This window comes from Oncorhynchus masou, chromosome 28 (genome assembly GCF_036934945.1).
Source record: "Oncorhynchus masou masou isolate Uvic2021 chromosome 28, UVic_Omas_1.1, whole genome shotgun sequence".
Taxonomy (NCBI): domain Eukaryota; kingdom Metazoa; phylum Chordata; class Actinopteri; order Salmoniformes; family Salmonidae; genus Oncorhynchus; species Oncorhynchus masou.
In genome coordinates, this window is record NC_088239.1 from 62,135,197 (window position 1) to 62,145,920 (window position 10,724).

Sequence of the window (10,724 nt, forward strand, 5' to 3'; positions counted from 1 at the left end):
GCAGTGATTCTGGAACCTCTCCATCGCTCGTTTGGCTTGATTTCAGAATGTCGCTTTTGGTGATGGTACCTCACTGTTAAAACATATTGCAAATGTTTTCTCACTTTTGCAAAGTCACTGAAAATTTGTGCAGGAATGCCAAATTGACTGGCCCGATGAACTCGGGATGGCTTGGCAGTGATTCTGGTACCTCTCCATCACTCGTTAGGGTTGATTCCAGAATGTCCATTTGGTGATTTTTCTCACTCTTTCAAAGTCACTGTGCATTTGCCATATGGTTAACTGGGCAGTCACCATCACCAATTTGTCATGCCATAAAAATCATGCAGGAATGCCAAATTGACTGGCCCGATGAACTCGGGATGGCTGGGCAGTGATTCTGGAACCTCTCCATCGCTCGTTTGGCTTGATTTCAGAATGTCGCTTTTGGTGATGGTACCTCACTGTTAAAACATATTGCAAATGTTGTCTCACTTTTGCAAAGTCACTGTGCATTTGCCATATGGTTAACTGGGCAGTCACCATTACCAATTTGTCATGCTATAAAAATCATGCAGGAATGCCAAATTGACTGAACCGATGAACTCGGGATGGCTTGGCAGTGATTCTGGTACCTCTCCATCGCTCGTTTGGGTTGATTTCAGAATGTCGCTTTTGGTGATGGTACCTCACTGTTAAAACATATTGCAAATGTTGTCTCACTTTTGCAAAGTCACTGTGCATTTGCCATATGGTTAACTGGGCAGTCACCATTACCAATTTGTCATGCTATAAAAATCATGCAGGAATGCCAAATTGACTGAACCGATGAACTCGGGATGGCTGGGCAGTTATTCTGGTACCTCTCCATCGCTCGTTTGAGTTGATTTCAGAATGTCGCTTTTGGTGATGGTACCTCACCGCTTAAACATATTGCTAATGGACAAGAGTCACCTGCAAGTCACCGTCCATCAGTCAATTTGATATCATTCAAAGCTAACTATTGGAGGCACTGTCAGTCTCTACGCACCCCAATGATACGTCCCTCCATCCATGTTGTGTATCTGTGTGATTTAGTTTTCCTTTGAATTTTTATGGGAAAAATGACTGATTTACAGTTCATGGGGGTTGCCTAATCATATATATGAAGTTTTGGAAAGATCTGATTTTTTTAACCCCTCCAAACAGCCCATGAGACACCAATTATGGCACTTCCGGTTGGCACAGGAAGCTGTAACTCAACATACATCCTCATTGGGGTATTCCATTAGAGAATCCTGAGTTTTAAGTCTTTACCATTAAAACTGACTGATTTACACAGGGTTGAATGCACTATGTCTATCAAACTGCAGGCAGGTTATGGGTATACACTTTTAGGGCGATTTGAACCACTTCCGGTTGGTCCAGGAAGCTTAGAATCGACACAGGTAGACCTTATAGTGGTCTGATGGACTGGTACCAAAGACAGGTTCATACAACATTCATAACCCATATAGACTCCAGGTTGTATTTAGTGGAGCAGCCAATATATTCCTATGGGGAGAGAAGTCAATGAACACTGTTTTTATGTAAACACCTTCTTTTGACTGTGAAGGGTTAATGTCACACGGTCAAGGATAGGCTTGGACAGATCAGGAGGACCTTAGGAACAGTCCTGTGGTTGAATTGTCTTTCTAAACCTAACGGTTCCGCCGCTGTCACCCAAAATCAAATGACGTACTGGTGAAGGCTTCATATTGGGCCTATTTTTCTCATGGTCGCCGCGCTCAGACCGAGCGAGCTACGGTCAAGCGGGGCACCTCGTTGGACTCGGCACAGTCTGGACACTATGGTGATGCCATTGTTTGTGTTGATTTCAGAATGTCCATTTGGTCATGTTTTCTCACTTTTGCAAAGTCACTGTGCATTTGCCATATGGTTAACTGGGCAGTCACCATCACCAATTTGTCATGCCATAAAAATCATGCAGGAATGCCAAATTGACTGGCCTGATGACATAGGGATGGCTGGGCAGTGATTTTGGTACCTCTCCATCGCTCGTTTGGGTTGATTGCAGAATGTCGCTTTTGGTGATGGTACCTCACCGCTTAAACATATTGCAAATGTTCCTTACTTTTGCAAAGTCACTGAAAATTCGTGCAGGAATGCCAAATTGACTGGCCCGATGAACTCGGGATGGCTGGGCAGTGATTCTGGTACCTCTCCATCGCTCGTTTGGGTTGATTTCAGAATGTCGCTTTTGGTGATGGTACCTCACCGCTTAAACATATTGCAAATGTTCCTTACTTTTGCAAAGTCACTGAAAATTCGTGCAGGAATGCCAAATTGACAGGCCCGATGAAGTCGGGATGGCTTGGCAGTGATTCTGGTACCTCTCCATCGCTCGTTAGGGTTGATTCCAGAATGTCCATTTGGTGATTTTTCTCACTCTTTCAAAGTCACTGTGCATTTGCCATATGGTTAACTGGGCAGTCACCATTACCAATTTGTCATGCTATAAAAATCATACAGGAATGCCAAATTGACTGGCCCGATGAACTCAGGATGGCTGTGCAGTGATACTGGTACCTCTCCATTGCTCGTTAGGGTTGATTTCAGAATGTCGCTTTTGGTGATGGTACCTCACCGCTTAAACATATTGCTAATGGACAAGAGTCACCTGCAAGTCACCGTCCATCAGTCAATTTGACATCATTCTGACACCAAACTGATACAAACTGACACCAAACCCACTTTTCCCAACTCATTTAGGAGCCAAGTATAACATACTTCAGAGCTGGCCCAAAATTCACAACGCCTTCGGTACAAAACATTAAAAACCATAAAACACATAGTTACTTTCTAGCTGCGGGGCCAGTTCGGACATTATGTGTAGTCCTATGTGAGGCGACCCCGAATCCCGAGTTTCGGCCCGATAGGTCATTTGGTGTCCGAGTAAAAGCCTAATTGGTGCTGAAAATCCACTTTTTCAATGCCTTGCTACGGGGTCCTTGAATGAGCTATCGAACAGAGACGTTGGGGTCCGTGTCTATGGGCCGAGCCGGTTTCAATGCACCTAGTCTTGTGTCTCTGAGACATTTCTAAATGTCGCCATTTTCGTAATGGTCAAAATGAATTGAAGTCATTGCAAATGTTCGACGCTGGTTCTCGGTCCGAGAACATTCTAGAGCGCCGTAACTCACCACGCACTATCTACCTGAGGTCTAGAACAGGATTCTAAAGTTTCGGAACTCTAGGTCTGACGGTTCTTTTTTAGCTCAAACAAAGCTAACTATTGGAGGCACTGTCAGTCTCTACACACCCCAATACGTCCCTCCATCCAAGTTGTGAATCTGAGTGATTTATTTTTCCTTTGAATTTTTATGGGAAAAATGACTGATTTACAGTTCATGGGGGTTGCCTAATCATATATATGAAGTTTTGGAAAGATCTGATTTTTTTAACCCCTCCAAACAGCCCATGAGACACCAATTATGGCACTTCCGGTTGGCACAGGAAGCTATAACTCAACACACATCCTCATTGGGGTATTCTATTACAGAATCCTGAGTTTTAAGTCTTTACGTTAAGAATTGACTGATTTACACAGGGTTGAATGCACTATGTCCATCAAATTGCAGGCAGTGTATGGATATACACTTTTAGGGTGATTTGAACCACTTCCGGTTGGCCCAGGAAGCCTAGAATCGACACAGGTAGACCTTATAGTGGTCTGATGGACTGGTACCGAAGACAGGTTCATACAACATTCATAACCCATATAGACTCCAGGTTGTATTTAGTGGAGCAGCCAATGTATTCCTATGGGGAGAGAAGTCAATGCACACTGTTTTTTTGTAAACACCTTCTTTTAACTGTGAAAGGTTAATGCCACACAGTCAAGGTTAGGCTTGCACAGATCGGGAGGACCTTAGGAACAGTCCTGTGTTTGAATTGTCCTTCTAAACCTAACGGTTCCGCCGCTGTCACCCAAAATCCAATGACATTGTGGTGCAGGCATCATTGTGGGCCTATTTTTCTCATGGTCGCTGCGCTCAGACCGAGCGAGCTACGGTCAAGCGGGGCACCTCGTTGGACTCGGCACGGCCTTGGGATTATGTCTATGCCATTGCCTGCTCTCTGTGTCTTTAAACACCACGCTTTGTCACTCCATCCTTGCTGTGTGTGTGTGTGAGAGCTTTTCTTTGACATCTGTTGGGAAAAATGACTGATTTACAGTTCATGGGGGTTGTCTAATCACACAGATGAAGTTTTGGACAGATCTGATTTTTTTAACCCTTCCAAACAGCCCCTGAGACACCAATTATGGCACTTCCGGTTGGCACAGGAAGCTATAAATACACACATGTCTTGACTGACATAGAAACCTAGGGAATCCTGAGTTTTAAGTCTTTAAGTTGAGAATTGACTGATCTACACAGGGTTGAATAATGCAGAGGCCTTTTCACCTTTCGATGTGATGTACATCCAAATACCTTTTGGGTCAATTTAACCACTTCCGGTTGCTCCAGGAAGCTTAGAATCGACACAGGTAGACCTCATAGTGGTCTGATGGAATGTCATAGAAGACAGATTCATACAGCATTCATAACCCATAAAGACCCCAGGTTGTATTTAGGGGAGCAGGCAATGTATTCCTATGGGGAGAGAAGTCAATGCACACTGTTTTTATGTAAACACCTTCTTTTAACTGTGAAAGGTTAATGCCACACAGTCAAGGTTAGGCTTGCACAGATCGGGAGGACCTTAGGAACAGTCCTGTGTTTGAATTGTCCTTCTAAACCTAACGGTTCCGCCGCTGTCACCCAAAATCAAATGACATTGTGGTGCAGGCTTCATTGTGGGCCTATTTTTCTCATGGTCGCTGCGCTCAGACCGAGTGAGCTACGGTCAAGCGGGGCACCTCGTTGGACTCGGCCCTGCCTTGGGATTATGTTTATGCCATTGCCTGCTCTCTGTGTCTTTAAACACCACGCTTTGTCACTCCATCCTTGCTGTGTGTGTGTGTGAGAGCTTTTCTTTGACATCTGTTGGGAAAAATGACTGATTTACAGTTCATGGGGGTTGTCTAATCACACATATGAAGTTTTGGACAGATCTGATTTTTTTAACCCTTCCAAACAGCCCCTGAGACACCAATTATGGCACTTCCGGTTGGCACAGGAAGCTATAAATAAACTCATATCCTCATTGGGGTATGCCTTTACAGAATCCTGAGTTTTAAGTCTTTACGTTAAGAACTGAGTTATTTACGGAGGGTTTAGTGAGTGTGTGTTATTTCAGAAAATCATAGAAAATCACAGAAATGTCGCAGAGCTCCGCAGCACATTTTAAAAATACTCGTATGAACACCCTGCAACTGGATCTGTAACCGTTGAAAAAAAAACACCTATATCTGAACATCACAATCTGGTCATCGTACGATTTCTCTTAAATGACGATAGATAAATGGCCGATTTTTTTTTTTATTGACACCGGAGGCTCCTTGACTTTGACGTGAAGTGAAAAAATCTTTTCTCTATTTTCATTTTGGACCTTTAATCCCAGAAATATGGCCATAACTCAAAAACCGTTGAGGCCTAGACGCCATCTTGTTCGGGGCCATCTTCCCATAATGCCAAACCTACGCTCACCAAGTTTCGGCTTCGAAATATTTTCAGTTTTCGAGATATGGCACGTCGTGATTCGGGATGTTTTGTCCAATAGCAATATGATTGCTTATGCCCTCTTGTGGGATATTCCGGCATAGCGCAAAAATGGGCCAAAATTTGTTTATTTTATTAAACGAAAACCGAATGTCCGACAAAGTTCATTTGATGACTTCCCGGTAGGTCTGGCCCTGCCGCTCGGCCCGACGCCGTCCCCGAATTTTTTAAATGTTTTCGGACGTCTAGTAAGGGACCGTACAGTTCCAATAGGGACTTTCTCACTAACCATACGGTGATTGTCAAAATGTTCCCTTAAGGTATGTCAGTGAAGACACCTGCAAGTTGGTCAGCACATGCCTGGAGCACACGTCCTGGTAATCCGTCTGGCCACGCAGCCTTGTGTATGTTGACCTGTTTAAAGGTCTTACTCACGTCGGCTATGGAGAGCGTGATCACACAGTTGTCCGGAACAGCTGATGCTCTCATGCATGCCTCAGTGTTGCTTGCCTCGAAGCGAGCATAGAAGTGATTTAGCTCATCTGGTAGGCTTGTGTCACTAGACAGCTCACGGCTGTGCTTCCCGTTGTAGTCTGTAACAGTTTGCAAGCCATGTCACATAAGACGAGCATCGGAGCCGGTGTAGTATGATTCAATCTTAGCCCTGCATTGGCGCTTTGCCTGCTTGATGGTTCGTTGCAGGGCATAGCAGGATTTCTTGTAAGCTTCCGGGTCCCGCACCTTGAAAGCGGCAGCTCTACCCTTTAGCTAAGTGCGAATGTTGCCTGTAATCCATGGCTTCTGGTTGGGGTATGTACGTACAGTCACTGTGGGGACGACTTCCTCGATGCACTTATTGATAAAGCCAGTGACTGATGTGGTGTACTCCTCATTGCCATCTGAAGAATCCCGGAACATGTTCCAGCCTGTGATAGCAAAACAGTCTTGTAGTTTAGCATCTGCTTCATCTGACCACTTTTTATAGACCGAGTCACTGGTGCTTCCTGCTTAATGTTTTGCTTGTAAGCAGGAATCAGTGCCTTGGACTGCTGCGCCACTCGGGATCCCAGGTTACAGGTTAGTAGAGGCAATTTTTACATGTAGGTAGGGGTGAAGTGACTATGCATAGATAATAAACAGTGAGTAGCAGGGTGGGAGAGGGGGTGACAATGTAAATTGTCCGGAGGCCATTTGATTAATTGTTCAGCAGTCTCATGGCTTGGGGGTAGAAGCTGTTAAGGAGCTTTTTGGTCACAGACTTCGAGCTCCAGTACCGCTTGCAGTAATATTATTGAAAGTTCAGAAGTGCTAGACCACCCTGGGGACGAGATCTCTGCAATATACTCTTACGTATCCAAAGGTTTTTCTTGTTCCAGATAAAAGCAGATATCAGTTTATCTATGGGGATAAAAAATATTTTGTCAGAAAGATAGGAATTCATTGAAATAAGTATCAAGGGAGTGAAATTGGCTTTATAGATATCTTTGAAACTGTGTGTGACCCAAATTCTCAAATATTTCAATTTCTGTATAGTAACTCTGAAGGGCACATGACTAAAATAATTTTGCATGGCAGAAGGATTAATAGGCATCAGTTTTTTGTAGATTAACCTCATACTTTACCAAATGTCTTTAGTAGAACCTGGATCTCTGGAAGACCAGTTAAAGGGTCAGCCATATATAATAGCATGTCATCTGCATAGAGTGAAATTTTGTGGGGGGCAACGAACAATTGGCGTAGCGTCGTCCGGGTTAGGGAGGGATTGGTCGGTAGGGATGTCCTTGTCTCATCGCGCACCAGCGACTCCTGTGGCGGGCCGGGCGCAGTGCGCGCTAACCAAGATTGCCAGGTGCATGGTGTTTCCTCCGACACATTGGTGCGGCTGGCTTCCGGGTTGGATGCGCGCTGTGTTAAGAAGCAGTGCGGCTTGGTTGGGTTGTGTATCGGAGGACGCATGACTTTCAACCTTCGTCTCTCACGAGCCTGTACGGGAGTTGTAGCGATGAGACAAGATAGTAGCTACTACAACAATTGGATACCATGAAATTGGGGAGAAAAAGGGGTAAAATTCACCAAAATAAGAGAGTTTTTTACCCCTTTTTCAGAACAAGTTAAATGCATGCTTGTCTCATTGTTGAGGGTAAAGCATTTGAGGAGAATGATTCCTCAAATACGGAAAGCAAGAGAGGAGAGAGAGGTCCAGGGGATCACCACTGCATAGATTGTGTTGGCAATTCAATCTCTTCTACAGAGAACTGTTCTTCTAGTTCAGCAGCTATCTCAGGTTCCTACATTAGGAATATCTAAGTTCTCAAAGAATGTGTTGAGTAAGGTAACATTACCAGCGGATTCCGAAGTGTATAATTGTGAGTAAAAGTTATGAAAACATGAATTGACCTCTAAATGATCAATACATTTGCTACCCAGCTCATCAGTTATATAATTAGATTTTCAGCTTGTCAAGTTGAAGAAGATCAAAATGTCTGAAATGTCAAATGTTGTTTTAGTAAATCTGTGGATGAAGAGTGTGAATATGCCATATCCAAATCCAAGATTTTATTTGTAAGTTCTCCTAGGCATTGAATATCGCACTTCCTTAATCTTGCGCTGTATGAAATAATTTTGCCTCTTAGATAAGCCTTCATTGATTCCCATACTGTTGTAGGAGACGCTAGGTGGGACGCTAGCGTCCCAGAACTTTTTGGAGTTGGAGCTACAGGATGCAAATTTCTGCCTGAAGAAGCTGGCCTTAGCTTTCCTGACTGACTGCGTGTATTGGTTCCTGACTTCCCTGAACAGTTGCATATCGCGGGGACTATTCAATGCTATTGCAGGATGTTTTTGTGCTGGTCGAGGGCAGTCAGGTCTGGAGTGAACCAAGGGCTATATCTGTTCTTATTTCTGCATTTTTTGAACGGAGCATGCTTATCTAAAATGGTGAGGAAGTTACTTTTAAAGAATGACCAGGCATCCTCAACTGACGGGATGAGGTCAATGTCCTTCCAGGATACCCGGGCCAGGTCGATTAGAAAGGCCTGCTCACAGAAGTGTTTCAGGGAGCGTTTGACAGTGATGAGGGGTGGTCGTTTGACTGTGGATCTGTAGCGGATACAGGCAATGAGGCAGTGATCGCTGAGATCCTGGTTGAAGACAGCGGAGGTGTATTTGGAGGGCAAGTTGGTCAGGATGACGTCTATGAGGGTGCCCTTGTTTACAGATTTAGGGTTGTACCTGGTGGGTTCCTTGATGATTTGTGTGAGATTGAGGGCATTTAGCTTAGATTGTAGGACTGCCAGGGTGTTAAGCATATCTCAGTTTAGGTCACCTAACAGAACAAACTCTGAAGCTAGATGGGGGGCGATCAATTCACAAATGGTGTCCAGGGCACAGCTGGGAGCTGAGGGGGGTCGGTAGCAGGCGGCAACAGTGAGAGACTTATTTCTGGAGAGAGTCATTTTTAAAATTAGTAGTTCGAACTGTTTGGGTATGGACCTGGAAAGTATGACATTACTTTGCAGGCTATCTCTGCAGTAGACTGCAACTCCTCCCCCTTTGGCAGTTCTATCTTGACGGAAAATGTTATAGTTGGGTATGGAAATCTCAGAATTTTTGGTGGCCTTCCTGAGCCAGGATTCAGACACGGCAAGGACATCCGGGTTAGCAGAGTGTGCTAAAGCAGTGAGTAAAACAAATTTAGGGAGGAGGCTTCTGATGTTGAAATGCATGAAACCAAGGCTTTTTCGATCACAGAAGTCAACAAATGAGGGTGCCTGGGGACATGCAGGGCCTGGGTTTACCTCCACATCACCCGCGGAACAGAGGAGGAATAGTATGAGGGTGCGGCTAAAGGCTATCAAACTGGTCGCCTAGAGCATTGGGGACAGAGAATAAAAGGAGCAGATTTCTGGACATGGTAGAATATATTCAGGGCATAATGTGCAGACAGTGGTATGTTGGGGTGCGGGTACAGCGGAGGTAAGCCCAGGCACTGGGTGATGATAAGAGAGGTTGTATCTCTGGACATGCTGGTTGTAATGGGTGAGGTCACCGCATGTGTGGGAGGTGGGACAAAGGAGGTATCAGGGGTATGAAGAATGGAACTAGGGGCTCCATTGTAAACAATGATAACTAACCTGAACAACATTATACAAGGCATATTGACATTTGAGAGAGACATACAGCGAGGCATACAGTAATCACAGGTGTTGATTGGGAGAGCGAGCTAAAACAGTAGGTGAGACAACAACAGCAAATCAGCTAGCACAACAACAGCAGGTAAAATGGCTTGGCTAGGCAGAGAGGGTCGGATTAACTACACACAGAGCCTGAGTGCGGCTGGGGCAGACAGATAAAACATAAACAAGCAGAATGGAGTACCGTGATTAATGGACAGTCCAGCATGCATCAGCTATGTAGCCAAGTGATCAGTGTCCAGGGGGCAGTGGTGGATGGGGCAGGGAAGCTAGACTGGCGAGTATTATCCAGGTTTAAAAAACTGGCTGGCTGTGCAGAAGGTAAAAGCCGCTAGCAGTGACTAACAATGACTAAATAGCTTGTAGCTAGTTAGCTGGTTAGCTTCTGGAGGTCCTTGAATGTGTTCTAAAAATTAAAAATAATAGCGATTCCGTATCACATTGGGTGAGGCAGGTTACCGGAAGGTATAATCGAATTAAAAATCGAAAAGAGATTGAAAGTAAATATGGGTCCAGTGAGTGGTTGGGCTGGCTGGGGACACGGCGATTCAGACAGTTAGCAGGCCTGTGCTAACAAGCTAACAGTTAGTAGGCCGGGGCTAAACAAGCTAGCAGTTAGCATCCCGGGGCTAAACAAGCTAGCAGTTAGCAGGCCGAATTAGCAAGCAAGCAGATAGCAAGAGCTAGAAAGTTAGCAGCAATGCCTTTAAAGAAATGACGACACCTAATAATAGAACTGTGCTTTATCTACCCTGGATACGGGTACCATCGATAAATAGAAATGAGGAGCTTCATGGTAATAAAATAAAACAGTAAAACAAATGGAGAATTGACTCACCAGAACTAAGGCACTAACCTAATAATTACCTAATAATAACAATATCGATTGATACCACTGGCAAAGCTA